The sequence below is a fragment of the Podarcis muralis genome, chromosome 15, assembly GCF_964188315.1.
Source record: "Podarcis muralis chromosome 15, rPodMur119.hap1.1, whole genome shotgun sequence".
In the NCBI taxonomy this organism is placed as follows: Eukaryota; Metazoa; Chordata; class Lepidosauria; order Squamata; family Lacertidae; genus Podarcis; species Podarcis muralis.
In genome coordinates, this window is record NC_135669.1 from 8053374 (window position 1) to 8070802 (window position 17429).

The window sequence follows — 17429 nt, forward strand, 5'->3', positions numbered from 1 at the left end:
AAATTATTATTATTATTATTATTATTATTATTATTATTATTATTATTATTATTATTATTATTATTATTAACCATAGGGCTAAAGAGCTGATACCATCAGCACAAGCATTTCTGTTGGTCTGACAGAACATCATCCCTTCTCCTGCATTATGTTCTGGGCTTCTTCCAACCCTCCAGAGCAGATTTTGGGGAGGGAAGAGAGGGATAAAAGCCCTGTTGCACTAGCTAGAGTCCTTGCACTGGCTTCCAGCAGTGGAATTGGGTAGCTGAAATTAATAGATATGGCTAACTTTGACCATTAATTTCAGTGAGTCTCCTCTGAGTAGATGTTAGTTGGTATGATTGAATATTCTAGCTGTCATCTGACCAATGAAGAATTGCTTCCCAGGAGTTCTGTGTAAAGCAGAAGGGCATGGCTAATTGGAGACACCACTTTCTACTGTACGATAGATCTGAACAGAGCTATGTAAGGTATAGGGACGCGGGTGGCGCTGTGGGTAAAACCTCAGCGCCTAGGACTTGCCGATCGCATGGTCGGCGGTTCGAATCCCCGCAGCGGGGTGAGCTCCCGTCGTTCGGTCCCAGCTCCTGCCCACCTAGCAGTTCGAAAGCACCCCCGGGTGCAAGTAGATAAATAGGTACCGCTTTATAGCGGGAAGGTAAACGGCATTTCCGTGTGCTGCACTGGTGCTGGCTCGCCAGAGCAGCTTCGTCACGCTGGCCACGTGACCCGGAAGTGTCTTCGGACAGCGCTGGCTCCCAGCCTCTTAAGTGAGATGAGCACACAGCCCTAGAGTCTGTCAAGACTGGCACGTACGGGCAGGGGTACCTTTACCTTTACCTTTATGTAATGTATACAATATACAATACAATATAAAAATACAATAGGTATACAATATTAAAATACAATTCCCTGCATGCCTACTCCAAAGTATGCCCTACTGCGTTCCATGAAACTTGCTTTAAGGTAAATGTATCTAGCCTTAAGCTGGGTTTCCCTTTGAGTTCTTGCTTTCTAGTCGGTGCTAAAAACAAATATAGGCTAAGAAAACAACAACACTAAACATCAGAAAGGAAAAGAACATGGGATATACATTTTTCAAAAAAAGATAATTAATTCTATGCTTGTGGTTTGTTTTCAGGTCTTCCTACAGTATTAGTCAATTTGGCAGCATCAGCTGTGGAAACAGTGGCTAAATTGCATTTAGTTTTTAATTTAGAAGCAACGTTGAAACAAGGGTGGTGTATTTCATCTTTAAAAGCTGTAAGCATTTTTCTTTTTAAAAGAAACAGTAGATTTGTCTTGGTTCTGCTCTTTTTTCATTTGAGTCAGCTCTTGTAGAGCATGGGGATGGAACCTCAGGTCAAATATGGTCCTCCAGTCATCTCTAACCATCCTTAGGATTCTCCCCCGACTATGCTCATCACTGACCCTGCTTTGAACTCTTCTTGAGTATTTTTGCCTGGCTGGGATATGCCATTGAACTCTGATAATGCCTCTGGCTTTACTGGATCATGGCTACAAAGAGCTTGCTGTACAGGGGTAAAATTTGCATTTGTTGCTCTGCCCACCTTTTACTCTGGCCTTGCCCACCCCTGGCATGTGGTCCCTCAAAGGCTGCCCAGAAGAGACTTTGGCCCTCAGCTGAAAAAGGTGTTTTGAAATGATATTGATCTAAACTGTGCTGGACACTTTGGAAATTAATAACGTATTAACACGGTTCCCTAACAAATCTGCACTTAGCAATACAGAGAGGCTCTGATGTCCTGCGTTCTGGGTTAGAGAGGACAGTTATGAGCAGTTCTCTATATAGCCAGAGTACAGTTTTATCCAAGAGAGAGCCATGTCCCATGAGTTCATTGGATAAAGATATTGCTTGCACCTTCCATTTTCACTGATGTTGATAGATTACATGCTGCCTCCCTTCACATTCCATTGTGATGGCATTTAAAACCCAGGTGCTCTATACAATCCAAAATAAAATCACAGAGCCATTGGAGTGCTAACTGGCTTGGACAAAAATGGCCTGACATTCCTCTGCCCCTTTAACAGAGATTGATCTGCAGGTACCAGCAGCAGAAGTTTAGTGTTTGTGTGTTATGGAGTTAAACATGGCTTCATGGGGAGGAGGCATAGCTTAGTGCAGGCATCCCCAGCCTTTGGCCCTCCAGATGTTTTGGACTACACTTCCCATCATCCCTGACCACTGGTCCTGTTAGCTAGGGATCATGGGAGTTGTAGGCCAAAACATCTGGAGGGCTGCAGGTTGGGGATGCCTGGTTTAGTGCAAGGTGAGGGGACTATAGCCCAGTGTGAGGAACCTTTGGTCCTCCAGGTGTTGCTGGTCTTCACCTTCAATAATCCCTGGCAATTGGCCATGCTTGCTGGACTGATGGGAGTTGCAGTTCTGGAGGGTCTAAAGTTCTCCAAACCTGCTGTAGGCTTTCAGAACTTGCTGAACTACAGCTCCATTGGTTATGCTGGTTGGGGCTGATGGGAGTTGGAGTCTACTGTCATCTGAAGTGCTCAGGCTTCCTATCCTTGAATTAAAAGGTTCAGGTAAGCAGGTGATGGGAAAGACCACCACCAGAAAGCTGCTGCAGGTCAATACTGGGCCAGGTAGACAGATATTCTGAGTCAGTTTAAGGCAGCTTCCTATGCCAATTGTAGCATTTCAAGTTTGTGTGAAATGGACATCTAGCAGTGGCTAAACCAAAAGCTTGCAACTCTAGGAGAAGTATTCTCTTTACAGGTCTGAAGCAGCAACATGAGGCATTTATCCTAGGGACAGATCCTGAAGCTGAGGCTCCAATACTTTGGCCACCTCATGAGAAGAGAAGACTCCCTGGAAAAGACCCTGATGTTGGGAAAGATGGAGGGCACAAGGAGAAGGGGACGACAGAGGATGAGATGGTTGGATGGTGTTCTTGAAGCATGAATTTGATCAAACTGCGGGAGGCAGTGGAGGACAGAAGTGCCTGGCGTGCTCTGGTCCAGGGGGTCACGAAGAGTCGGACACGACTAAACGACTAAACAACAACAACAACAGCAGGGATACTTCTGAAACCCTGTCCACCTGCCATTTCTTTCTAGGTTTTGGAGTTCCAGATTACCTGGTCTTGTTTTTGAAATGGAATTCATGCATCAGGAACCTTCATTGTCCTGTTTTTAATTTCTGAATTTTCTACAGAGTGAGCCCTGGGCATTTGCTGCACCTGTCATTCCCTTCCATTCTTTTGCTCCGCAGGAAGTTCAGTTTTATCATTTGTGGGATGAAACGAGACATTTTTTAAAAAATATATTATTTTTAGATCTCATTACAGGTGTGAAATAGCTTACCAGTGCTGCACCATTTGTGTTATCAACACTATTTTGTGAGTGGTCACTGTAATTATTTTTACATTTAAGTGTTAATGGAATTACTGCAGTCAGTATTTCTTCCATTTCATTTCCCGCTGACCTCCCTGCTAACAGTCCCTCCATCCAACCATATGCATCTAAATATCTGCTAACTTAAGATAACATTCCATTAATCTGATAACAAGTACTCTAGTCTCATGCTGTAACAAATGTTAGTTTTCAAGGTGCCACAAGACTCCTGTAGTTTTTCTTGCTACAAAAACTATCCCTCCCCTTCTCCTCTAGAAATGGATCAAGCACTTTTTTTAAAAAAGCATGATTGATGTGATTGCATGATCAGCTGCATCAAAAATAACTTTCTGTGGGGTTTTATTGGTGCCCAAGAGTACCCCTTCTCTCTCAGGTGCATGAAACCTCTTGATGCAGTTGTACGTATTGCATCAAAATTGATAAAGCATTGCCACAAATGAAACAAGCATCAGTAACATAGAGGGAGAAAATGCAGATGAATTGGGAGTGATGAAAATGGCAGCAAACAGTGTGAGCTACATTTCTGGAATCAATCTGAGAAAGTATCTTAATCATATGACAATTAGGCATATAGGAAGTTGCATTATACCAAGTCAAACATGTCTGTTAGCACAGTATTAAATACTGACTGTCAACAGTTATCTAGGTTTTCAAATAGGAGTCTTTCCCAGCCCTAGAACTGCAAGGGAGTAAAACCAGGGACCTTCTGCATGCAAATCATATACCTTACTACTGTGGTATAGCTCTGCAAGTAGAATGCAGTGCAGAGACGAAACAATAAATGAAAAGAAAATCTGCTTATCTTTGCTTAGAAATGGGGCATCATGTAGATAATCTTCACCATGCTTGCTTATTATTCCTAGTTGCAAATTTGCAGGTTCTGGGATAAAGAGAGTTACTGTTCATATTCAATGCTGGGAGGACTCATCAAGTCTTTTTTTGGACAACATCTGTCTGTATGCAGCTCTTTTCACTGTTGTTAATGAGCATCTGTTTTATGAAGATGTGTTTGATGGTTTTCCTTCTGGAGATGGAGCGAAGGAGGACTCTTTTGACACTGGTGTACTTTTGCTGCATTTTTTAAGGTGCAGTTGAGGATGCTACAGAAGAGTTACTTGATATTACTGATCTCTCTCTCTCACACACAGTTTGAAGGTAACTCAATATCTTGGTGTATTGCACCATGTTGAAAACAACTTCATTAAATAATATGGTTTTGTCTTGAATATTTTCAGTGTGGTGCATTTCAGCTTCTATTGATCATATTGCTTAGAAATTGCTAAATATTTTGAGCCAGTGGGCACATTTGGAATTCTGAGACAGTGCCATGGGTGGTAGTCACAAAATAGCTGCTGGGGGGGGCATTCTTATTGTTAGTACTACTACAAATTATTTATTTGAATTGTGCCTGTAAACAGACCAGCACCCAATACAGCTTTTTCTAATAAAGGAGTTGTATGCTCCCTATAACCAGCAATCTGGCTGCAGCTCTTTGAGCCGGATGAAGTTTCTGAATACTTTTCTAAGGCAGCTCCATGTAGAATGTATTTGAGTGGGACTAGTGCTTTTTTTTTTCTTCCTAAAAAAATGTTTAGGGGTACTCTCATTCCATCTGAAACTCAGGAAACACTGTGACAGGAAATGAGGCAGCCATCGGGGGTAGCAACGGAACTGACGATTCACTATGCTAGAGAAGAAACTAAATTTTATAGTTTCTTCTCCCATTAGAAATAAATTTTAAAAATTAAAAAAATGTCCAGTAGCACCTTAGAGACCGACTAAGTTTGTCCTGGGTATAAGCTTTCATGTGCATGCAAACTTCTTCAGATACCATGCGCACAAAAGCTTATACCCTGAACACACTTAGTTGGTCTCTAAGGTGCTACTGGACAGTTTTTAAATTTTTTTATTTATTTCAACTGCGTCAGACCAACACGGCTACCTACCTGAATCATCTTCCATTAGATTCACAAAATGTTTAGGGGTATACATACCCCTGCATCCCCCCCAGAAAAAAAGCACTGAGTGGGACATCCTGGAATTACAGAAGCCATCCCGGCTTCTGACTGGAACTTGGGGTGGCATGTTTTTACTCCCGTGAGAGTGTGGCCCCCAAAAGACACTGGTTTTTTTTTGGGGGGGGGGAGCTGTGCTCTCAAACAACTCACCTGGCTGCTATGAGAATGCAGCCCCAAAAGACATGCATTTTTGGGAGCTGTGCTCTTGTGTGAGTCATATAACTCACGCGGGAGCATGGCCCCCAAAGACGCACAGCCTGTTTTTCCTCTGTGGCATGTTGGAAAGTATGGGTGCTACTGCTGTTGGGAGTCTTCATTCAGGTTCAGCGATTAGTTGGTTAATTGGCCCCAGGATAGCTTTTGAGTACCAGTTCAATGTCAGGGACAAGATCCCTTCCCTAAGAGACTAACATCCATATGTTTGTTAGCAGAAGTGGCTGAATAAAGCAGACTGGAAACCCATTCCTGATGTAGACAAGAGAGTAAGAAGAACTTGCCTGATCAGGCCAATAGCCCATATAGTACAGCATCCTGTTCTCACAGTGCACAATCAAACAATCTATGAGAAGCCCCAAAGCATAGCAGCACTCTGCCCACTTGTGATTCCCAACAACAGACATTCAGAGACATATTTACTCTGAGAGTGGAGGTAGAACATAGCCATTGTGCCTAACAGCCATTGAGCTCCTTATTTTCCATGAATTTGTCCAATCATCTTTTAAAGCCATCCAAATTGGTGTCCATCACTACTTCTTGGAGGAACGAATTCCAAGTCTTGAGCTAGATGGACCAATGGTCTTATTTTGGTGCAGCACAGTTTTCTATCTGCTCTTTGTATATTTGCAGTCATGCCCCCTGAATCCAGGGGAATAAATCTATTACAAGTATACATGAATGGGTAAGACAGGCCATTCTCTTCTTCATTGGTCCATGTAGGGTGAGACTAGGGGTGGGCAGGGAGGGGAAATCTATTTTGTTGGTGCATTTTCCTTCAGAAGCCATAGATGGTGCTATTGTACTTATTGTCAAGTAGTTCTATGTATGCATAATTGTATTAAAAACAAAACCTGCTCCAAGTCACAGGGCCAGCAGTTAAAAAATCTGTTTACAGTCATAGTTAGAGTTCATTTGCTTAATTCTTTAAATTTTGTAAAAAGGCACCAGACCCACTCGGTAACAATACTGTAAATATCATGTGAAATTGTTAAGAAAACCACCTACTCAAACCATCTAAAAAATCATAGAATTGTTTCCATGTGCTCAAGGGAGATCTAGACTTGGTTTTCTTCCTCAGGGATGTTTTGCTGCCTGAAGTGAAGGACAAGATGCCCCAAATTGATTGGCACTGACTCTTCAGGGTTTCAGGCAGGGTACGTTCCAAGGCCTACCTGGAGATGCTAGGGATTGAACCCAGCACCTTCTGCATGCAAAGCAGAGTCTGTATGACTGAACTACATCCTTCCTATTTCAGTGCTGACAATGGGACAGTATCCTCCTCTGTTCTTGAGGGCAGTGGTCAAGTGTAAGGACTCAGATGGGGCACGGCAGGCTATGTGCCACACACACTCCAACCTCCTTCCTCCAACTTCCTCCCTCAATATCTGTAACCTGTGGCTGCCCCCTCATTCTGCCTTACGAGATGGCTGACCCCGTTTCCCCCCCTTGAACACCACTCAGCTTCACCATGCTACATTGCATGTCAAATTGCTTTTGCTTTTTTGAAGGGGATTTCAAAAGCAGCCTGTGATATGGAACGGAGGTCAGAAGTTCAAAGAGAAAAGACCTCGGAAAACTCCATGAGGTTAGTGCAAAAAAGTGTCTAAATCTCCTGTTTGGATCCTAGTTATCTAAAATCAAAAGCCAATCCATACGAGGTCTGAGTGGAAAGAGATGATTTCTGTAAATATTTTCACACCCTTTGATAAGCCACTTTTCAATGAATGTTCATAGGTGAGGCAGAAAAGGAGATTAAAATGTTTGCAATGGAGCTGCAAACACTCTCCTTCTCTTCCTTACCTTCTTCACACTAACTGCAACAGGAGGGAGCGCAATACCTTCCTTTGCCCTCATTGAGATGATCACATAGCAAAAGCTCATTTGCTAGGCGATGCAGCAATGTCATTATATTTTCTCTGTGATCCCCAGTTGGCTGGGATAACTCAGAGGAGAAAAAAAGACAACCAATGTGAACCACTGCAAATAATAACAAATAAAACGAGTTTTAGACAGCAGTATTTCACACTCTGAAATACTCACAGAGGTCTAGTTTTCTCCTTTTAAGTATGGGAATTTTGATTTGTGTTCAGTTTAACTACAGTACCAATGGCTGATAATAATTTGAATTAACAAACTAATTGGCATCAATAAGCACTGTGTTATATAGTTCCATCCTGTATCAATGGCTGTATTAGGATGGATTCATACAGAACATTATTTACATGATACCAGTTATCACTCAGCATCCTGAATGTGAAAAATAGCTATGATCAAGCACTGATTCATCACAAACCATTGCCTCATCTCAGATGGAAATTGAGAGGCAAGCCAGGCAGTGGCTGATACTGCGTACTATGAAATTGCTTGAACAAGTCACATCACAGCTGACTGGCAAATGAGACACTTCCTAATGTTAAATCCCTGAAGTTGGTTCTACTGGGTCGTAGCAGGAAGTGAGTCAGTGAATATGAATGACTGGTATGAGCAGTGTGTTGAAGAGAGTATCTCAAGCTGAAGATGTTTCACTGTGTGCAGATGGCAATTCTGCAATTATTGTTATTTATTTGCACTAAAAAGTCAGGTTATTCTGCTTACCATACTATCCTATTCCAACTGAAACCAGGTATTAAAATTTTCAGAGGTCCCTAAGGGCTCAGGGTAGATGGTTCCTCCCCTCCCCAGTGCTTCTTTCCCATGCCAGTCTAGCTGAAACATTGGTGTGTGTGTTTGTGTGTGTGTGGGGTTAATCCATTTGATTCCTGCCTGCAGCCTTTTGACTTTTGGAGACCAGAAAGGCTAATTCTCTGCTGCGCAAATTTCCTGTGCCTGAGCTTCCAGTTCGACTCTTGATTTGTTTCCAGGCACAATAATTCAAAGTGCTGGTTATCATCTTTATTATGTGATGGGTAGCCAACGTGGTGCCATACAGAGGCTTTTGGACTACAGCTCCCTGATCATTGGCCAGGCTGCCTGGGGCTGATGATGAGAGCCAGGGGACAACAACATCTGGAGGAAACCATGTTGTCCTTATAGAGATTTTGCACAGGGTATATAGAAAACACATGGATCTGGTTGCCTGCTGAGGTCACTGAATGAGGCTTTGTTCTGGGTCCTGCCATCATCAGAGGTGTGGGTGTCTATCACCCAGGCACTGGAGCCAACTCTGGTATTTCCCCCCTCCATTTGATGCTTCAGCACCCACCATAATATATTTGTGGGGGCTGGGGCCCCCAAAGTCAATGGGCAAAGCTGAAGCCCTTTGTTGCGGGTACCCACAATCTTCGGTGCGAGATGGCACCTATGCACCTGGGACAGGGCCTTTTCCATTCCATTGACTGGCCTATGGAAATATGGTGGCCATGGGGTGGCCATGTCCTACTTTTCATGGGATAGTCCTCTATTTGAAGGGAGGTTAGAGGACAACCATCTGTTTGAAGGAGCTTTCTGTCTGAAGGTCTCTCTGACCCAAGTCTGCTTTATATTTAAAGTCTGCTTTAAATATAAAGAACCATAAGATGGAAGAACAGCAGGAGTCCTGAAATTGCCCAACCTGAGCAGGCACCACTGTGGCCCTCACTATGCTGAGATAGATTATGTTTCCATTTATATGATAGCATTTCGTTAGTTAGTTAGTTAGTTAGTTAGTTAGTTAGTTAGTTATAAACAGCTCCTCCTCACAAGTGGAGAAGCCCAACAAGTGATAGAAAAATAAAAATATGTATTAAAAGCACACAATTTCAATACAGATGCAGGCTGGGAAAGAGTTCTCCTCAAAAATACTTCTAAACTTGCATCTAGACATGTAAATTAGCATATGCAAAACACTGTCCTCTTTTGTTTTTCCTGGCAATGCAGAAGTGACCACACAGTATACCTGTCTGCTCTCTCCTTCTAATGCAGGTAAAGTACAACAACCACTGAAGGTCTTTTATTAGGATAAGAAAACCGGCCTTTGAGCCGGAGATGATTGCTGTTGGCTTGGTATTCTTGGTAACCATTTTTCTGATCTACTTCTCCCTCCCCTCCGCTGCTACTGCTGGTATCCCCCCCCCCTCCATTTGATGCATTTTTAATTGTTGGTATTGATGGGAATTTTATGTGGTAACCACCAGCCTATACTGTAAATGTCTAAACAATCACACACACATGCAAGAGGCCTACAAGAAAGAAGTCTATTTTAAAACACCCCATGAAGGACTAACCAACATGTTGCCCTCTAGATATCATGGGACTCCATCAGCTGCAGATTGCCAATGGGCAGAGATGGTGAGAGATGTAATCCATGACATTTGAAAACCACCACATTGGCTACCCTGGGCTAATGCCCACTGAGAAAAGAGACATGCCTCTATCAGTCCTGTCTCTCTGATTACTCTGGACCAGGAGAAAGAAAAGGCTAGAGATTTCTCTCTCTCTCCTTTTTCTTCCCATCTAATTATTGTGAATTTTGTGGAACTGTTTTCAGTGTTTACATCTAAATGTTTCATGGATTTGCCTTCTTTCCTGTCATTCCCTATGATTTAGGTAGCAGCTGAAGAACAGCTTAAACTTCCCTTAATAGCTCCACTCACCAAATGTGCCTGTAAATTGTTCTCTCAACAGAGCATCCTCCTTAATGAATTTGGGATGATCGCTCACCATTGTTAGCAAAGCAATGAAAATCTACTTAGGGTCCCCCCTCCCCTTATAGGAACTTAATGAGGCAAAATTGGGAGCTGATCATCAGGAGTTCTTCCTTTCATCTCTTTGGGTCTTATTTACAAAAGCTTATTATGAGCAAAGCATAGGGAGGGTGATATGTAGCGATTAGAATTCAGCTTAATGGTCTCTTTCTCTCAGGCAGTACAAAATACTCTGAAAGAGGCAGATATTTGAGAAATAACCAAGTATGTGCTGGCAAAGGTCCATGAGCTTAAATATGTGCTTTGTTGTAGAATTGGACCATTCTGAGAAGTGCTCTTTTCCTCAGGAGGAAGGGCACAGTTCATCCTGTATAGATGCTAATAAAGCCATGCCTGGGACCCCTAGCATTAAATGATGATGGAGAAGAGTGAGCCATAGCTAAATCAGGATCCACCAAATGATAAGAATATAATAAGATACTTGTGGCTCATATCAAAGGTCCAGCTATTTCAGAATCCTGTTTCCTGCAGTGGCCAACCAGATGCTCCCAGGAAGCCCAGAAACAGGTTGTGAAGGCAGCAGCTCTCTACTGTTGTTGTTCTGTAGGATCTGATACCAAATGATATCTTGCCTCTGAACCTAGAAGTTGCATACAGCCATTATGACTACCAGCCATTGATTTCTTTATGAATGAATTTTTCTATGTACAAGGAGGGGGGACCTGTGTACCTCCAGATGTTAATTCCAAGCCTCTTCATCCCCAGCCTGCATGGTCAATGGTCAGTGATGAAGGGACCTGCCATCTAGCAATATCTAAAGAGTCCCAGGTTCTCAACATCAGGGCTGTGAGAACAAAATTCTGGTGGACCACCTAGTGCCCTCTGCTTGCCTGGACTCTTGCAAAGCATGTGGAATGAGGTGGACCTGCAACTGATCCAGGAAGCAAGGATCCTCTTGCAAATTAGTTATGCCCTACCCTGGTTAGTGATCCTGAGTATGCACTCTTGCTTTGTACATTTTCAAGTAGATCACATGGATTCTCAGGAAAACAAAGCAATAGATCCAGTGGTAAGTGACCTTTTAACCCTCTGCCCTTGACACTGTCTTGACTGGAGTTGTCACCTCCCTGGCTCCTGTTTTTCCCAATTGGAGGAAAGTTACTTGGCTGCCACACATAAACAGTTCACCTCAGCGACTACCCTCAGCAACAGAACAGTAACAAAACTCTGTTCAAATGCTTAATTGGCAACCATTTGAAATGGTTTGGGATTTGTTTGCCTCCCCCCCCCCCCCCGCCAGTAAATCCAGTCATAGCAATTATAACCTTTTTGTGTGTTTGTTTGCTCATCTGTGCAGTAAAATGCTTGCAGGCTTTCATAGGCGTCTGGTTGGCTCCTGTGAGTACAGAGTGCTGGACCGGATGGGCTTTAACCCAGGAGTCTCTTCCGAGGATCAGAGTATAGGCTTTCCAGTCACTTTTGAGTTCTGGTGCCTTCTCTTAGAATATAACTGAAGAAAACAGTGGTAGAGACAGGAGTTCTCAGCTCCCAGCTGCCTTAAACATCACCAACAAATGCGCTTTATTCAAAGTTAGTCCTACTCAGAGTGCACCCATTGAAACTAAAGTACTAATTACTAACTCAGGTTCATTAATTTCAGTGGGTCTACACTGTGAAGAACTTAGTTGGAGACAACCCCATATTTCTTTCTCTGCATCATCCACATCTTTCCAAATCCACTTTGCCTGCACCATTGCTTCCTCTTCAATTTGCCAGCTATTTCTTGGGCCTGAGCACCTTTCTGCTGCTCTCCACTCCCTGTCACCTAAGCTACTTTCCTTCATGCCACATTTTGCTCTCTAAAATTCACTTAGCTGCCAAAGCAAGTTCTCCCCCTATGCTGCCACTCCCAGCATCTCTGCCACCAAAGTCTCCTTGGCCAACCAAATGTCAGCCCAGGTGAGGCTCCTTTCTAGTGCCCCTTCCATTTGTTCCACTTTTGAATACCGTATTCTTTCATTGCATGTGTAGCACATTTAATGACTTTGATGCATGATTTGCCTGCGTGATTTATCCCTGTCATATAGGATGATGGATCTGATCACAATTACTCGCCAGCACGCTACTTGTTGAGTAGGCACTGATGCTGTACATTTTGCCATGAAGGAAGGAACAGCAGCAGCAATGACTTTTAGTGCAACATTGGGCAGTGATGAACACTGGAGGAGTGCTGTAACTCAGTAGCAGAGCACATGCAGCACAAGAAAAACCTTACTTCCAAGCAGGCAGGCCTATGAAAATCCCTAATTCATTCATTCATTTCTTAAAATACTTACATACCAATGTATCCTTAAAAAAAATTCATAGTGGTTTACAAAACATAAAACCAAACAATAAAACCACAAAAAACTAAAAACAAACACCAATAGTCCTTTGTAGGGGATGCACTGTTAGTTGCCTGCCTAGGCCTGGAGGAACAGAAAAAAATTAAGCAGGCATTTAAAAGTTGGCACAGAAAGTCCTGCTGAATCTCTATTAGCAGGGTGTTCCACAGGACCGGGCTGATGACACTAAAGGCTTGATTTATTGTTGTTGTCGAACCAACCTCACCAACTAGGGAACAACCAAAGACGCTCTTGCAGATGATCTCGGTGATCAAGCTGGAATATAAGGGTTCAGGTGATCCCTGAGGTATCCTGGACCTAAGCTGCTCAGAACTTATAAATCAAAACAAGAACCTTGAATCTGGCTTGGTAGCAGATGGGCAGCCAGCCCAGCTGTTTGAACAATGGTGTCCCATGTTGTTGGCCAGAACCTCCCAGCAACATGGCTGCAGCATTCTGCACCAGCTGGAGCTTCCGAACCAGACCCAAGGGGAGCGCCACATAGGACATTACAGTAATCTCGCCCCGAGGTTATCAGTACATGGACTATAGTAGTCAGGGCATCACTGTTTAGAAATGCCCATAGTTGGTGAACCAAATGAAACTCCTAGCCAGGGAGGATACCTGGGCCTCTAGTAACAAAGATGTATCGAGGAGCACCCCCAAATTACACACTTGCTCCTTCAGAGGGAACGTAACTCCATCCAGAAGAGGCAACTTGCCAATTTCCTGAACAAGGAAAAGCATACACCAAAAGGGGATGCACCCTCTTCCCAGGACACAAACACAGTTTATTGGCCTCCATCCAGTCAACCACTGCATCCAGACACTGGTCCAAAGCTTTCACATCCTCTCCCAATCCAGATGTTTTGGAGAAGTAGAGCTGCTTGCTCCCAGCATATTCACCCCAAAACTCATCGAATGACAGCACCCAACGGGTTCCAAGACAGATATTGTGGCTGTACATTCTAGAAAGATGCACATGCTTTATTCTTTTCTACTGCAAGGCAATCCATCCTTGCTACATTTCTTGACACCCTCAGTGTCCTTTTAGAAAGGCAGGCTGATGCTGTGGAATGGCACATCTCCTTTCCTGAACTAAGGACATCAGCTTCCCAGGGTGATGGTGGCCCAGTCTTTAGCATAGCGCCTGACAAGGGGTACTATGTGTCACATACAAGGGGTACTGATATGGCTCAGCACTCTTCTGTTGGATTACCTCTTCACTTTGGTCTCTGCTAAGCCCTGCAGGGAGTATGATTTTTTTTTTTTGGTCAAAAGAGCAGTTTCAACATCTCCCTTACTCATCCTCCCACTGCAACCCGGCGCTTCAGCTTCATCCTAGCAAGTGGAAAAACGGAGTCAATGTATCACAGGAAGCAATCATGCAATGCACAAAACAAGCAGTCTCAGTAATTAAACAACTTCCATCCCCTTTTCTCTGTTCCCTTTCAGCACTAGGCTGATGGGCTCTTTATCTCTGGCACAACATGATGCAACCAAACAATCACACGGAGAATGAGCGAGGGAGAAAGCACTTAAAACAATAATTTTCATTCTTTGCTGCCAAGGCACTGAGTTTGGGAAGAAGAAGAAAAATAGCCCATGACTCGAGATGCAAAGCTTTGATGCAATTGTGCAGCTGTTGAAGACCTCCAGGACCTGCTTACTGTCTCCTGGTAGCCCCAAGGCTCCTCCGGGTAGTATTTGTTGCAGGCAGACGTTTGAAAGAGAGATATCTTACTCTCTCATAGCAGAGTAAAACACAATGTGATTACCTCACGCACATTAAAACTTGGTTAGTTTTGCACCTGCCCTCATCCACCTTTAAAGCAAATGTTCCCTGTGAAAATGAATAACAGACTTAGTAGTTGAATACTTTACTCAGAGAGTTTCCAGAAGTTACAGCAAACAAGTCTCTATGCACTGGCAGTAAATAGGAAGAAGAAAAAGATTCCACATGGCTTTAAAAGCAAAGAACTTGGTTTCCTTACAAAAAGGATCATACAAACTTTGGGTTAGAAAAACTATAGAATCTCCCTTTTGGAGAGATTCAGTTCACTTGGTTTTTCTTGCAGCTGGGAGCCATTGGCTAGTGTGGCTCTTTCTTGTTTGTTGCAGTAAGCACAAAGAGAAAAGACTTTTTTTATTGGGGGGTGGGGAAGCAGAGGCTGCTTTTAAATCATCTCACCATGCCCTCCTAGGACCCTCGTACCTACAGGACCGCCTCTCCTGGTATGCCCTGCGGAGGACCTTAAGGTCCATAAATAGCAACCCTCTAGAGGTCCCGGGCCCTAAGGAAGTTAGATTAGCCTCAACCAGAGCCAGGGCCTTTTCAATGGCTCTGGCCTGGTGGAACGCTCTGTCTCATGAGACCAGGGCCCTGTGGGATCTAATTTCTTTCCACAGGGCCTGTAAGTCAGAGTTGTTCCACCTGGCCTTTGGCTTGGAATCAGCCTGATCCTTTTACTTCTGTGATGGAACCCCTATTTGGGGACTTCTGTGGCTTTTTTCTGGCCCACGTAGGACCAGTCTGGATAGTTGGCCTTGGTGAAGATTTGATGTTTTCTCCCCCAAAACAGTTTTTGATCTGGGCTTCCACTGGAATGAGGCTGCATTTTAAGTTGTATTTTAACCCTGTTTTTAAGTTGTATTTTAATCAATTGTTTTTAAACCTGATGTTAGCCACCCTGAGCCCGGTCTTGGGTGGGGAGGGCGGGGTATAAATAAATTATTATTATTATTATTATTATTATTATTATTATTATTATTATTATTAGTCTCCATCTTTTTTCTGCAAATTTTGGGTTTGAGCCTGCTGATACCTGCCTTGTGTGTAGATGGGTCTTTTTTCTAGATACATAAGGATCCACACATGGGCGATTGAGCTTCCTATTCTAACATGAGATAGGATAGGAATACAAAGAATTAACATATATTAGCAAGCCAGGTCTGAGAGATCAAATGAACGGTGGGCAACCAGAACTCAGCTGTAATCCCAGCTTTGCGAACAAAAGCACAGTTTCAAGAGATGTCTATGCTTTAAATAAGGAAAGGGATTCCTGGCATTTTCCTAATGGGGCTAATCTTTGATCTAACAGAACCGCCTGTGAGACACAGCTCTTCACTGGCACGGCTGAAAATCTGGGTCTGTGGCATCATGCCAGTTCCCCATTGACAAATGAACAGCTCAAGAGCCTTCAATTTGCATCTGTCATTATCTTTTGTGTGCGCTAAGGTTTAATGTGCAATAAATGTAAATGGGTGATGTATATTCTGTGTTTTATTAGCTCTCATTTATGTTTGGCATCCAGAGTGCCTAGTTTGCATCTGAGGGCATTTAATCCTCTCCCTGATCCGACTCATGATCATCTTTCCAGGTGCCCCTTCCCAGCAACTGGCATATTTATTTTACTTGCTGAATTAAAAAACAACAACCCCATATATACTGCCTTTCTCCCAAGCCATGCAAAGAGAGTTACCATTTGAAATATTAAAACAAAAATAAAACACCAACAAAACCACATCACTGTGCATTGAATCCCCAGTGCTCCATTGATCATCAGGGCTGCATAACTCTGTGCAATGCTGGTTTAGAGTGCTAGTTTCTTACTTCACGGTTTCTCCTTCATGTTGCAAGAAAGCCAAGGTGGCTTCAAGCTATTGACCTAAAGCAGTAATATTTCAACAGACACAACTACAGAGTGCTTTTATTCATAGTGGGGAACCTGTGGCCCTCTGGACGTTGCAATATTATTGGCCATTTCTGGCTGGGGCTGAAAGGAGTTGTAGTCTAAAATATTGGGGGGGGGGATGCTTAGGTTGCCCCTATTGCAGATATTAGTATTGTGCAGTTTGAAGTAACTGGAAACAAGAACAGACTCCTTTTGGAAATGAAGAATTGTCCAGACACCCATAAAAATAACATTCAGACTTTTACTTGCAGAACTCTTCAAAGCAAAACAGAAACATCAAATGATACACCCTAAATATCCATACAATGTCTTGTGCTATCCACCACAGGCTCAGCATCTTAGAAAATATGAAATAATCCATGCAGACCTATAAGCAAAGGTCTCTCTCCTTCAGCATCCATTTTGCCTGGAACTGTTTTCCTGGAGAGCTCCCATGTACATCTTCACTTCGCAGTGTCTTGAGACAAAAGACTAAAGGCAACACCTTTCAAAATGGCAGCTTGCAACTCAATACCTTTGCCACATGATCAGAGGTTACACTCAGTTTAGAGCTAGCAGAAAACAATCAACAATTAACTCAGCAAGAGTTGAGAGTGCTCTTCTTGGCTTCAGTATATCCCCATGGAAAATCCCCACGTTAAAGCCTTCATTAATACACATAGCCATTCACATTTCAATGTGAATTAAACCAATTATACTTAGCAGCGCCTGCACTATTATGTCTCCCTCTGGACAGAGAGATCTGGTTCTGGAGCCCTTTCTTCATGATCCAGCATGAATGTGTATCACCTTGCTAGATTGAAGTATTGGCAGTTTAAATCCGATTTGTGAGGTGTAGCAGCATTTGTGCTCTGGAAAACTCCCTATCTATTACCTTCCCTATACTGTTTTAGATGTGTGCTGAAAGTTTTCTGTTGTAGCAACCTATCCAGACACATGATTTAGTTATGTTTGTTTTCATTGATTTTTAAAATGATAGGTAAAGGTAAAGGGACCCCTGACCATTAGGTCCAGTCGTGACCGACTCTGGAGTTGCGGCACACATCTCGCTTTTATTTGCTGAGGGAGCCGGCATACAGCTTCCAGGTCATGTGGCCAGCATGA